Source organism: Carassius auratus, unplaced genomic scaffold (genome assembly GCF_003368295.1).
Source record: "Carassius auratus strain Wakin unplaced genomic scaffold, ASM336829v1 scaf_tig00017921, whole genome shotgun sequence".
In the NCBI taxonomy this organism is placed as follows: domain Eukaryota; kingdom Metazoa; phylum Chordata; class Actinopteri; order Cypriniformes; family Cyprinidae; genus Carassius; species Carassius auratus.
The window spans coordinates 16,469-31,129 of NW_020524830.1; the positions used below are offsets into that span (position 1 = coordinate 16,469).

The 14,661-nt window shown below is 37.3% G+C and overlaps 2 long non-coding RNA genes across 2 annotated transcripts; one reads left to right on the top strand and one right to left on the bottom strand.

Annotated features, from left to right (window-relative positions):
- Positions 1 to 208: 208 nt before the first annotated feature.
- On the bottom strand, positions 209 to 1,041 carry LOC113075888 (uncharacterized). The gene is made up of 3 exons (XR_003281051.1): positions 1,011 to 1,041; positions 810 to 863; positions 209 to 689 (listed from the first exon to the last, which is right to left on the bottom strand). It is a non-coding gene; the product is annotated as an uncharacterized LOC113075888 (long non-coding RNA).
- A 557-nt stretch (positions 1,042 to 1,598) lies between these two features.
- On the top strand, positions 1,599 to 3,164 carry LOC113075890 (uncharacterized). Its single transcript, XR_003281054.1, has 3 exons — positions 1,599 to 2,041; positions 2,858 to 2,949; positions 3,103 to 3,164. It is a non-coding gene; the product is annotated as an uncharacterized LOC113075890 (long non-coding RNA).
- Positions 3,165 to 14,661: the final 11,497 nt, after the last annotated feature.

Consider the following 14,661-nt stretch of genomic DNA (forward strand, 5'->3'; position numbering starts at 1 on the left):
ATATTTATTATGCTTATGCAAATACACACACATTTAAGTATACATTTAAGAAAGAAGTTGAGTTTATATTAATATAGATTTTACATTATATGAATATATACATGTACATCTTTTCAAAATATATCCTGTATGTGTGTATTTATATATACATAATAAATATACACAATACACACACATTATACAAACAAACTTTTATTTTGGATGCGATTTATACATTATGAATTAAGTGCAATTAACATGCAGTTTCACAAACATTATTTTAAATTACATTATTTTCAGTAATAATTACTCTTTTCTAAAGTGCATTCTTTTTCACAAAAACTGAAAGAACCGCTGATCTCAAGTGATCGGAGGATACTGTATGATAAACATTGACTTCCACGGAATCATTTATTTTGGAATTCTTTTTGTATGACACATCGATCATTCTGAGATATGAGTGTTCTGTCCATAACAGGGAGATGAGGAAAAGGAACAGGTCATTATCTTTCTGCAGAAAGTGCTCAGAGGAAGATCCGTGCAGATTCAGGTAAGGCTCAGTGGGCGGAGCCTGGTTTTCTAACCAATTGCGATGTTGTTGTCGATGTGAAAGGATGAAGTCTGATGGTTGACAGATGTTCAAGGGAAGAGAGAAACGGTTGGAACTGATCCAAGAACTGCGCTCCACCCTTGCACTGCAGGAGGAGGAACTGGACAAGAAAGAGGCAGAAAAACAGGTCACACTCGCCCTGCAGAGACAGAGAGACATCCAGTCTGAAAGAGTTAGACCGGAGATATACAGTACATGTTTAAGAAATGGAAGTACACACCTGCTGTACTATGTGAACTTTGATAAAACTATCACATCACAAAGAGTCTGTTTCCTGTGTGGAAATGAAACAGTTCAATGTATTATGAAAACATTTTCATATTTTTTTTTTCTGTAATTCTCAGAACTTAAAACCTTCTCCTAGTGAAAAGTACTGTAATGATTTTTCTTTCTTTTTTTTATCTGCTGAAAATGTACTCACCCTCGGGCCATCCAAGATCTGTTTGTTTCTTCATTCAAACAGATTTAGAGAAATTTAGCATTTCCTCACTTCTGCAGTGAATGGGTGCCGTCAGAATGAGAGTCCAAACATTTAAATTAAATTAATTTACTCATTTAGCAGACGCTTTTATACAAAGCAACTTACAGTGCATTCAGGCTATCAATTTTTACATATCATGTGTTCCCGGGGAATCGAACCCCCAACCTTGCCCTTGATAGCGCAATGCTCTACCAATTGAGCTACAGGAACACATTTGATGAAAACATCACAATAATCCACAATTAATTAATGTCTTGTGATCTGAGGCCATTGCAATGAATTGGAGTTTTGATTCTTTTGAATATTTTTGAACTCACAGGTTTTCATCTCATAAGACATAAATTGTGTCTTAAAGTAGGGCTGACCTGTCTCGGCGAGCCGTGTCCTGCAGAGTTTAGCTTCAACTTGCCTCAACACAACTGCTTGGATGTGTCAAGTGTGCTTGGTAAGAGCTTGATTAGCTGGTTCAGGTGTGCTTGATTAGGTTTGGAGCTAATCTCTACAGGACACCAGCCCTGCTTTAAAGGAAGAGACTTTAAATTCTACATTTAAATTAAAAAAACAAACAAATCTATTTAACGTTAAAAAATAATAATAATAAATAAAAACCATTAAAAAATTTCCTCAGGACAAAATAAAAATATTACTAATATGGTATGAGTCTGGTTAAAAACTGTGAGTGTTTGTGGTCTAAAAAATACATATAAAAATCACTGAAAAAAACAATGTAAGAATGAACTACAATGCGCTATAATATCTCTATTAAACTGATTAAACTATTTTTTTCCTTTTCCCACCGTCTTTCTCTCCGGTGTCTCAGATTGAGTCCTGTATATCTGGCCTGTCTGGAGGAGTGATAGTGGACATGCTGGACTTTCTAAAGAGTTGCTCCGGCTGCAGAAGGAAAGATGAATCCATGCTGTCGTATCCGTGAGACTGAAGAGAGAGGCGGCAGATCAAGGAAAGGACAGGTCTATAGAACATCCATTTAAAAATAAATATGCTGTTGTCTCTTCCTAACAAAATCATACACTGTAAAATATATAAATGCACGGTTGGATTTCAGTGTGTAAAAAAGATTGTGTCATCTCTGTACTGACATTCAAAGGCTGTTAGATGTGTTTGTCACTGACGGCTGCATACGTCAGAGGTTTTATTAGATTCAAGATTATTGTTTAGCTGCCAGGGATGTCTGAATCACATGAGAATAGATCCAAACGGTGTTTATTTGAATGCTTTCTGCTGTCATAACCTTGTACTCTCAATATATTCATTGTGCTCTTGAGTATTTAATAAAGACTTTAATGAAGTAATAAGAATCTGATAAAATAATGCATGAAAGATGACTCATTTCCGCTTTTAGAAGGTCTTAAATAAAATACACAAAGCCATGCTTAGATTTGACTACAGGTTGACTTCCACCCATTGTGCTCTGCTGCTTGTTAAAAAAACATTTGAGCGTACTTATCCTGCAAGGCAAAACACATCTACTGTACATCCTACGAAATATAAAATATGTTTGAAATCTGTGTCTATTCGTTCCCTCAATAAATTATATATTACGGATGCCAGGTGTGGCAGCAGAACCGTAGGAAATCACTAGAAGCCTATATTGAGGCCAGTAACTAAACTAATGAGGTAGTATTTCCTAGTTACAGGGATCATTGTTAAGTGTCCTTCGGCAAGGCTGCCAGCATTGGCTGTTTTACAGCATTTCCTTTGTCACAAACAGAATCAGTCTGCTCTAATCGGCCTGTTGTTGTGTCTTTCTGTCTGTACACGTGCAGGAGGAACAGCCAGCAGTCTGAAGAGATTGTGACAGAACTCGTCTGCAGATTCTTCATTCCTGAGGTGCAGAAGATTACTGTCAGAGAAAGAGGTGGGTTATTCAATAATGGCAGAAAATCAGTAAATACATAGTATTACATGTAGTATTTAATCTTTGAGTGTACAGCATGTGTATGTATCTCAGTGGGAGTCATGTGACTTGTGTTATTTCCCATGATCTGTTTTTTATTTCCCATATGTCCAGTGTTTGCTGTGTAATAAAGACCCTGTTCTTACAAAACACACAACTCTCGGTCTACAGCTTGCTCAGTTGACTTTGATCACACGGCTTTAAACAGGGGATGCAAGAAAAAAAAATCCTGTATAATTTGAAAAAGGGATAGCTTACTAAAAATGTACATTCACTAACTGGCATGCCCTACAATACTGTTTGATGTTATTTCTTCGGTGGAAAATAAAAGCAGGACAAAGTTACACAGAGCTTTCTATGCATTAAAAGTGGATTATGAGCCATGACTGCCCACCTTCACAAAGAACATGAAACAACAAGATAATCTAAATAATTGTGGCTCATTGCTCTAAAAGTAATTTGATGAATGGTGCAGATGAAAGCAGTGACATTTATCAGTCTCCCGCTACGATCCTGGCAGGAATTAGTCATTACATTAGACTTTTAACAATATTGTGTTTTTTTATATAATATATTATGACTTTTCTCTGTTCAGCAGGTCAGATAACAAAATGAAATTGTGTCAAAACTTTCATAACACCAGCTCTGTTGTGAGCCTGACTATTACTAGAAAGCACATAACATAGGTATTTACTAGATTTCATCAGCATTTAACATGGTTCAGTGGCTCTCACCAGTTTTTTATTTAGAACCCAATGGACATCAAGTGGTGACCCATCACAGTATGCAAATGGTTTATTGTAAAAAAGCAAACAAAATGTCCTCAAAATCAGACACTGAAATTAATATTAATTTAATAGTACTCATAAACAATTAATATAATTTATGCAACCAGTAATTTTTCACGCAAAATACTTTTTGGAATAAACACAAAAGTAAACCCAAATATAATATTTTCTGAAAGGGTTAGTTCACACAATAATCACAATTATGTAATTAATAACTCACCCTCATGTCGTTCCAAACCCATGAGACCTCCATTTATCTTTTAAAAACGCAGTTTAAGATATTTTAGATTTAGTCCGAGAGCTTTCAGTCCCTCCATTGAAGCTGTGTGTACGGTCTACTGTCCATGTCCAGAAAGGGAAGAAAAACATCATCAAAGTAGTCCATGTGACATCAGAGGGTCAGTTAGAATTTGTTGAAGCATCGAAAATACATTGTGGTCCAAAAATAGCAAAAACTACGACTTTATTCAGCATTGTCTTCTCTTCCGTGTCTGTTGTGAGAGAGTTCACTGCAGTTTAGTGATATCCGGTTCGCAAACGAATCATTCGATGTAACCGGATCTTTTTGAACCAGTTCACCAAATCGAACTGAATCGTTTTAAACGGTTCGCGTCTCCAATACGCATTAATCAACAAATGACTTAAGCTGTTAACTTTTTTAATGTGTCTGACACTCCCTCTGAGTTCAAACAAACCAATATCCCGGAGTAATTCATTTACTCAAACAGTACACTGACTGAACTGCTGTGAAGAGAGATGAACACCGAGCCGAGCCAGATAACGAACAAGAGTCCAAAGAAGAGAAGCTAGAGTCCAAAGTTAATGATTACACAATAAAACCAGCATTTAATTAGTCTGTGCAACTTTTTCCACATCAATAATGTAACACATCAAACTCTAAAAGTAAAGAATAGCTTAAAAACAAAGACTTTAAGACATCTTCATTTTAGTTTTTATGGGGGGGAAAATGAATAAAGACCATCATTTAAAACCATTTCATGTTAAGCACTAATAGTCTTGATTCTCTGACCATTAGGTCCATTAGATCCTGTCTGAGAAATGGGCTGTATCTCCTGAAATTATAGCACGATATGGTAGATTTAGTAGGCCTAATCTTTGTTTTTTGTTGTTGTTTTTTTTTTGCATGGCTCAGCTGATCTGTAGACATTATGTTCCTTCTTAAACTACTTAAATTCAAGTGTTTTTGAACCTTGCCATCTCAAAATGGTTAACATGTTTTGCGCTCTGAATATCTAGATCATCCATGTAATCCACTTTGTATAACACCATGCATCTAACTGAATGAGAAATAACCAGTTTAGCATTCCTAAAGGAAATACCAATACAATAAAAGAGTTGAAGTCTTATGTAACTTCACTTCTTTTGGCAGAGATATAAGTAGTAGTGTACTGTTACAAATTCAGCCATTGCATAAATTGTGAATATGTAACTATAAAGGGTGACTATAAAGGGAAAGGATGACATGTGTACTTTCTGGTGTACTTTATTTTTTCCTGTGAATTATTTAAACAGTTTTTAAGCACACAGCAGTTGTATGACTGTGTGATTTATGTTGTTTAACTAAAACTAAAATGATCAACTACATTATAAGTAGTCTGTATTTTAGCTGATTTCCATGCTTCCTTGTCAGATTTTTCTATACTACCTCCCATTAAAACAGATGCAGCATAATTTGATAGCGAGAAGTGCTATCAGATTTTGCTTTCAGCATGATATTATTAATAAGGTGTGAGGCTTTATTAACACCTACACCTACTGCAATCATAAACCTACCCATATAGAAGAATAAATACAGTGTTGGTAGCATAATTTGATAGGTAGCATTATTTGTCAGAACACCTAGCCTAAGTTTAATAATGAGAGGTGCACTTGAGGAAAATGAATACATTGTTGGCTTATACACACTACCTATACTGCTGTAGAAGTAGTTGCATAATTGTCCATAAACAAATTGCATAATACTGCATTCAGTTTGCCCCGCCTGTGATTGGTTGTTCTTTCCTCGACATTCACACGATCTGCTCTGTTGACCTAACAGGAAAACAAGCAACGGCATTCGCGAGGAGGGCATACATGTTTTCTCGCGTGTCGTTCTCAGGACATCTGTAACCAGGAAGTACGTCTCTGTTGGTGCTCGATCACTTGTGCGTATTATATGCGTTCTTTAAAAGCAGGACTGTAAGACTGTAAGTCAGTACATGGGATCGGATCGAGTCATGACTGACGTCGGAGCTCGGAGGACACGGTCATGTTGAGGCATTGCGAGCATGTCCTGCTGATGTGACATGGTAAGTGCGTTTGTTTTTATTTAGCTGCTGGAGTAAAGTAGATCGCGAGACGTGACAACAAAGTTGAACGTGCTCTTACAAATAATACTGCCGCTTGTAAACTATAGGAATGAATGTGTGCATGCTGTGCGTTTGACAGGGTTCCAGTCTACGGTTCCTGTTTGATGGGATTTAAATATCCTGTACTGTTGAGGGGTCGTCTCGAAGGTCAGATAAAGCAGACAAACTTCTGCTGTCAGCATAACACGCATTCATTCAGAAATATGTTCACTATAGCCTATATTTCAGCGCGATGCACAGGCTACATTTATTTGAATCTGTGCTGAACTTGACCTGTCGATATCAATCAGAACGATCGTCTGCGCAGTCTGTTAACTTTAACTCAGTGCCCCTTCACTGTTGTTTTATCTTCATTCTTATGTGATATGCTTTCACGTATCTGTTCAACAAAATGATTGAAAACACTGGCAGTCGGTCATTATCACTAATATTATCCTTATTAATCTGTGATTAAATTTACTCACCCTCATGTCAAACAACCTCTAAGGTATTTTGAGATTTTTTTTTTTCTCCATTCAGTGGAAGTGCGCCAATGTTTAGTTCCCAGCATTCTTCAAAATATATCTGTGTGTGTGTGTGTGTGTGTGTGAGAGAGAGAGAGAGAGAGAGTGAGTGTGTGTTACACTGAAGAAAGAAAGCCAGGATTGTATTAGCATGTAAGTAGTAAATATTTATTTATTTATTTATTTTTGACTACCCATTTAAGTTATTTCTTATTCAGACCTTTGTGTCTCTTGTGGTTAACTGATTTCCCACCAAAAAATATAGTTTTAGAGACTTGTTGACTGTTGCTGACCAAAGCTATTTATGTTTATAATGAATGCTGAAGTCTTCTAAAGCCATGCACATTTCTGTCTGTAACAGCGTTGAGATGAGATCTCTTCCTTTGTATGAAAAGTGAGAGAGAATGCAGACTGACCCCACCATGCTCAGAATGACCTGGATGAACGGTCACTATTCAGAAATATTTGACTGAATGCCTTGACCAAACCGATTTAGTTTTTGAGAGCGCTGTGCATTGATATGGAGCAACTTGCGAGTCAGGCTAAATCGAAAAAAAAAAGAAAAGAAAACCTTCAAGCTTTGCGTGTCACAGAAAAGCACACAGAACGAAAGCTGAACAATGTGTGCAGATGCTCAGTTAACATATTAGTTGAGTTGAATCTGATTTTTTTTTGTGTGTGTGTTTTTGCAGCATCGCAATTATAACCAATCAATCATTATAACCAATCACACACATCTATGTTAAGCTTATGGATGCGAAGTCCAGTCAGAAGTGTTTAGATTAGGCACTGCTGAAAATGACAGAGTTTAGTTCAGTGTGTCTGCCTCAGGAAACCTTTGCAAACTGGAGATCTGTTTCAAAGAAACAAGTGAATGAATAAATAAAAAAAATAATTACCACCGGAAATTGATTCCTGGAGGCAAATAATGGAAAAGTTTGTCTCTGACCCTGACCTTTGTGTGTGTTATTCTACATTATTTCTTGTGAAACCTGCGTCACAAGCAGACAAAAAAAAAATAAAAATCTATATTTGCTGTAGTTTGTTTAATTTAGTCGAAATATCCGACTGCTTTGTGCGGTTTGTACTAAGGGTCTGTTTCTAGCGTGATGACCTTGTTGCAGTTTATAGCCAAACATGCTTTTGCTTAAATGAAGATTTCTGTTGTTTGGACATTCTGTAGAATTCCTTTTCCATAAGGAAATATAACCCTAAACTGGTAGCCTGGAGCTAAATACACTATCATTTATTTTATATATACTATGATAATAATGATACACAATATACACAACACGATGTCAAAGAACCAGGAAGACACACCAAGGAAACTATCTTTCTTTTGGGAGATAAGATTAAGTGTCCTGCATTCTCAGAACATTAATGATATTGAGAGAAGAAAAAATATTGAGAGATGTAATTGCGTTTTCAAATATTCAATAAGACTTTACACTTGTGCATTGTATTGAAATGCACAGGCTCAGTTTTACATGTTATCTGTTATCTAGTAAAGTATAATTTTTGCATACTGAGTTGTGAATGGTTTTGTCATCCTTGCATGTATTCAAATGTTTGTAGCTGCTTTTACACTTCACAGTGACTTGTTGACTCTTGTGTGCAGTCGACTGAAATGAATACATACTGATTTTCATGAGAATGACAAAGCTCTTCTGATGCTGCATTTTATCTACATAAAATCAAACACTGTAGCTTAAAGCAATATTTCACTAGACACAACTCTGTCATCAGTATTAGAGTCCAAACCAGCCAATAAAAACACCAAGAGTAATCCACACAACCCCAATCCAGTCCATTAAATTATTGTGAAGCGAAAAGCTGTGATTCTAAAACAGCTAACATTTCTCACTCTCTCTCTGTTTTTTTTTTTTTTTTTTTTTTTTTTACAAACCTGTTCAAATGAAGAAACAAACCCATCTACATTTTGGATGGTCTGAAGGTATACATTTTCAGCAAATGTTCTTTTTTGCGTGAACTTTTAAGATTTAAATGCTTATTTTGTCCTACAAGCACTGGTATTTCTTTAAGGAAATCCTTTGATCATGCCGACTGTAACCGCTTACATTGCGATCTTTAAAAACTTGCTTCCAAATTAATCTTGTTACCACTATGTTTATTTTAAAATCTTTTATATATCCCTCCATGGCATATTTTAGTCCCACTTGAATGGTGGTCCTTCTGTGTCCAAAACTGATCTAAAACATCTTGGGAAAAGGTTTTTACACTGACAGCTGTCATTTTAAGACAGCCATCAACTCAGTTTGTTAGACAAAGCAGTGCTGCACTTATAAACACTACTTTAAGTAAGGGATTATCCCACTTATTACACGCCTACTTGCCACTTAAAGGTGCTGTAGGGAACTTTTGTAAAAAAAAATATTTTTTACATATTTATTAAACCTGTCATTATGTCCTGACAGTAGAATATGAGACAGATAATCTGTGAAAAAAATCAAGCTCCTCTGGCTCCTCCCAGTGTCCTATTGCCATTTGCAGAAACTCCATCGCTCCCGGTAATAAATCAACCAATCAGAGCTGCGGTCCGTAACTTTGTTTGTGTTCAAAATGTAGAAAAATGTATATAATAAGCGAGTACACCATGAATCCATTTTCCAAACCGTGTTTTTAGCTTGTCCTGAATCACTAGGGTACACCTATAATAAGTGTTTATATTCGGACTATTTTAGATTGCTTCGGGGATACCGCGGCGGAGTAACCCAGTACCTTTGTGATTCTTCATAGACATAAACAGAGAAGAAGTAGTTCCGGCTACGATGTTCTTCCGCAAGACGCAAGCAGTTCTGTTTAATATCTGAAATATCTGAACGCAAAGCTTCCATGAAGACAGCAGTTGTGACCAAGCGGCATGTTCAAACTAAACTAGGAAACGGTGCAGTCAAACGAATTATTAATCAACATTTCACCACATACATAATTAGGTTGATAAAACATATTTATTTAAAACTAAATCTAACCAGTATGTTATCTTATTATTGACAGTGTACATATTGTCAGCAATACCACACTTACACAATACAACACTTCTAAATTGAATAAAATGGGTAATGATATCCTTTATATTTTATATTTAACTTTATATTTGAAATGCATTTTAACATTCACTGCCTTTATTGCAACTTGCTAGGTTATTTTTTTTGTTTACACATGGTTAAAACATGTTTACTGTATAGTGGTAATCATGGAAACCTACAGTCAGTTTAGTAAAACCACCATGGTTCATTTTCACATGGGACTGCAAGGCAAGACAGGCAGTTGCATGCATAAAATGTAAACTTTTTATTATGATAGTATGATTTATATTAACATTACAGAATAGAACACAATCAATATTAACTTTTAATGTTCATTTTAAATAAATGTAATTGCACAAACAATATAGGCTACAATTACAATTTGTTCATTGTGAAATAACTCAAATATATAAAAACGTTCCCTAAAGTATCAATGGTTTCTTATGAAACTTTTGGGAAGTGCAGCCCAGAAGTGAGTGAATGCTCTTAGAGATCGATTAGTTTTGTCTTGCAGCCTTTGCGTGTGTTCAGATGAGCAGGAAACTAGTTCTTTCCCACACAATTTTTCACTAACCTAGATTAATGTCCAATTCAAAACATTTTGTACACATTTATTCATTTTTGTTAAATAAAGAAAATCACTGGTAAAAACAAGCAAACACCTAACCATCAACACTTTTGATACTCGCATCAGTATCGATATATCAATACTTCAGGATCAATACGCCCATCCCTGGCAAATGAGCCTTTGTTTTAAGCTTTTATTTACTTTTTTTATCAGCTCTGTGGAATACTTGATTCTGATTGGTCAGTTGTGCCATTCCAATGTATGTAATGTTATTCCTCGTCAACAGCCGTTAAAAACTGATAACACAGGCTCATCTTGTCTGAGATATAGGAAGGAGGACCCAATTGCAGTGAAATATAACAAGGTTTTATTGACAAGACAGACTGATACAAGGAGGAAGTGAAGTGCACAACATACCACAACAGGAACACAATAAACAGGAACAGCTAGGGAAGGCCACTGGGAAGGCTTCAGGAAACAACTGGCAGAATACTTTGGCAAGACCAGGCTGATAGAGAAGACCACACAAGGCACCATAGAGCAGAGCTCAGAAACTTGTTGACCACCGACTCTGGAGACAGACCAGATGCCAGGCAGGTAGAACCCGGGAAGGACACATGGGGACAGGTCAAGAACTCGAACACAAGACTAGACAGGACAAAGCTCCACAAAAACACAAGTTAAATCCAAGACAAAGAATATAAACCAATGAACTAATAAAAGTAAAGTAACAAAATAAGAAATTACCCATTTAACCAACTTAAGAGAACGATCAAACAAAACCATGAATCAGGACTAGAAAAACAAAATTAATATTACAAATAAAAGCAAAAAAGCTAAAACAAAAGGAGCAAGACAAGGAAATGGAATTACAAGGGCTAGACAAGAGCACAAGACCAACCAGACAGGGAGACACGGGCACAAGACCAACCAGACAAGGATATATTTCAGCCACATCCACAGACAGAGACAGAGGGGGTGAGAATGACCACGGACCAGCAAACACAAAAGGGTAAGGTGCACTATAAATAGGGAGGAAAATACATGAGGGACAGGGGAGCACAATTAGACCAACTAGGCTAACAAGAGGGTGTGGTAAAGAGGAAACAAGGAGGAGGGGCTAAGGAAGCACATGGACAAGGAAAACAAGGCCATGTGCTGAAAGAAGACATAGACACAAGAAAGAAAACACAATACAAACAATGTCAGTGTAAAACACTGACACTACCCCCCTCCCAATGGATGCCTCCTGGTGTCCACTCCAACGGTGGGGTGAAAGTCAGCATCATAAGCGGTTAGCACTGGGCTTGGGCAGACTGTACGGGAACATCTTCAGAGGTCATGACAGGGAGAGTAGGGACAGCCTCGGGACAGCCTCCACAGGTGAAACATGACTAGCTGGAACACATTCTGAGTGACTCATTAGAAGCAGTAGATAGCTGGTCTGGTATAATCTCAGTGGGCACAACTTCTAGCAGGAACAACCTCCGTGGGCTTAAAGGGGGGGTGAAATGCTTGTTTTCACTCAATATCCTGTTAATCTTGAGTACATATAGAGTAGTACTGCATCCTTCATAACTCCAAAAAGTCTTTAGTTTTATTATATTCATAAGAGAAAGATAGTCTGTACCGATTTTTCCCGGAAAAACACGACCGGCTGGAGGCGTGATGTGTGGGCGGAGCTAAAGAATCACGAGCGCAAGTAGGCTTTTGCGTTGAGAGCGTTTGGAAGCTGTGACTTTACCTTGAGGCAAAAACCATCATCCAAAACAAACCATGGCTAACAGTCAGATTCAGCCGTTTATTTATGATCCAGAATCAGATCCCGAGGCTGAAACTGAACGAGAGCAGCAGCAGCAACGACTCGCTCCGAGCGGGGCTCGAACCCGGGTCTCCGGCATGGGAGGGGACACACTAACAAGGAGGCAGAGATATTTTAAGCAGTTTTACTCACCGCCTGCGGTTCCAACACACGATCGTGACCCTTTTTCGTTGGGATTGCATCATCCTCAAGAAATAAACGATACGCAAATCCGTCATCAAACTGGGCCTTGGTTGTAAAATAAGCATCTTCGAAATGCAGGGAACAAACAAAAACACTTGCACAACTACCTTGATGCTCTGTAAAAATAAACTCCATCCACTGGTCCCTTAATGCTGTTTTTTTTTTTGGTAATCTGTGCAGGGTTGTCTTGCCCTGGCAACCAAAAAGACACTTCTTTTGTGACTTTTCGCAACGCTCTCGCTCTGATCAGTGAATCGCTCTCATCAGTGAAATGTCTGTGCTCAGCCTCGCTATACGGGAGCGCGCGCTCTTCCGGCAGACGTGCCCTAGTAAGGATACCCATATAAGGACCCATATAAGGAAATTCCGCTCCATCTAACGTCACACAGAGCCATACTCGAAAAAAACTTTCCCAAACTTGTGACAAACCGGAAGGAGTATTTTGGGAACAAAAATACTCCTTCAAACGTACAACTTAATTTTTGAAACTTTGTCCATGTTTAGCATGGGAATCCAACTCTTTAACAGTGTAAAAAACTCAGGATGCATGAAATAGCATTTCACCCCCCCTTTAACAAGACAAAAAGGAATACATCTAAATGGTCATGACCCGACTGAAGAACTACCTCCGAGGACATAACAGGACAGACAGGAACATTTTACACAGAACATGTTTGTGCAATTACATTTATTTAAAATGAACAGACAGGAACATTTTATACCATAAATTGACAGGTAGGAACACCTTCTATGGCCATGACCCAACTGGCATGAACGACCTCTGTAGGCGTGACAAGACAGGCAGGAACACTTTGTATGGCCCAGACATGACAGGTAAGAACAACACTTGAGGACTTGACAAGACAAGAACCATCTCTATGGCCATGACCCAACTGGCAAGGGCAACCTTCGAGGATATAACGGGACAATTCAATTCAAGTTCAACTTTTTACAATACAAATTGTTACAAAGCAACTTTACAGAATTTTTTTTTTTCTACAATATTTAGTAATAGCTTATAAGTGGTGACTGTCAGTTTGTGCATGTATGACAGGATTTGTAGAAAAAAAATATACAAGATGTAGTAAGCCAGATGATGAACATCATTAATATTATTAATAATTAATAATGATTATATGATGCAGTCACACTTGTAGCAATATTTGTTAGTTCTGTTGTTGATTCAGGGTTCGCATCATCTGAGGTCCTCTGAGGATCAGTATCATCTCTTCTCAGGTGTTCTGGATCCAGACTGGAGCTTGTGTAAATCCTAGTTACTAAATCCCGTGGCAAAACATAGAAACAAATACAGACATCATTAGCATAGCTGCTGATCCAACAAAGTGAAATTAATTAGTTTAACTCAAGCTTAAGAATAAAAATGCGCATTTGATCAGATGCAACTACAATCACAATTTAAGATACATTATTCGAATGCTTGGCGAAAGAGATGTGTTTTTAATCTAGATTTATTTGGGAGCCAAATGTGAAAAAGCTCTACCTCCTTTAGTGGACTTTGCTATCCTATGAACTACCAAAAGTCCAGTGTTTTGTGACCTTAGGGAGCGTGATGGATTGTAGCGTGGTAGAAGTCTAGTTAGGTACACAGGAGCTAAACCATTGACCGTAACTGATACAGAACTTAATAGGTAGCCAGTGCAGAGACTGTAAAATTGGGGTAATATCATCATATTTTCTTGACCTGGTAAGGACTCTAGCTGCTGCATTTTGGACTAGCTGTAGCTTGTTTATTGACGAAGCAGGACAACCACCTAGAAGTGCATTACAATAGTCCAGTCTAGAGGTCATGAATGCATGAACTAGCTTTTCTGCATCAGAAACAGAAAACATGTTTCGTAGCTTGGCAATGTTTCTAAGATGGAAGAATGCATATTTTGTAACATGGGAAATATGATTTTCAAAAGTTGCTGTTTATTATACCACCCAGATTTTTGAATGTAGAGAAAGTAACAGTACATCCATCTAGTTGCAGATTGTAATCTACAAGATTCTGTGTAGTGTTTTTTGGTCCAATAATTAATATCTCTGTCTTATCCGAATTTAATTGGAGAAAATTATTGGTCATCCAATCTTTTACATTTTTAACACACTATGTTAGCTTAGACAATTTAGAAGTTTCATCTGGTCTCGTTGAGATATATAGCTGAGTATCATCAGCATAACAGTGGAAGCTAATTCCGTATTTTCTAATAATATTACCAAGGGGTAACATGTATATTGAAAATAGAAGGGGACCTAGGACGGATCCTTGTGGCACTCCATATTTTACAGATGATAAATGAGATGATTCCCCATTTAAGACAGGAACATTTTATATGGCCATAATTTGACAGGCAAAAAAACCCTCTATGGCCATGACCCAACTGACAGGA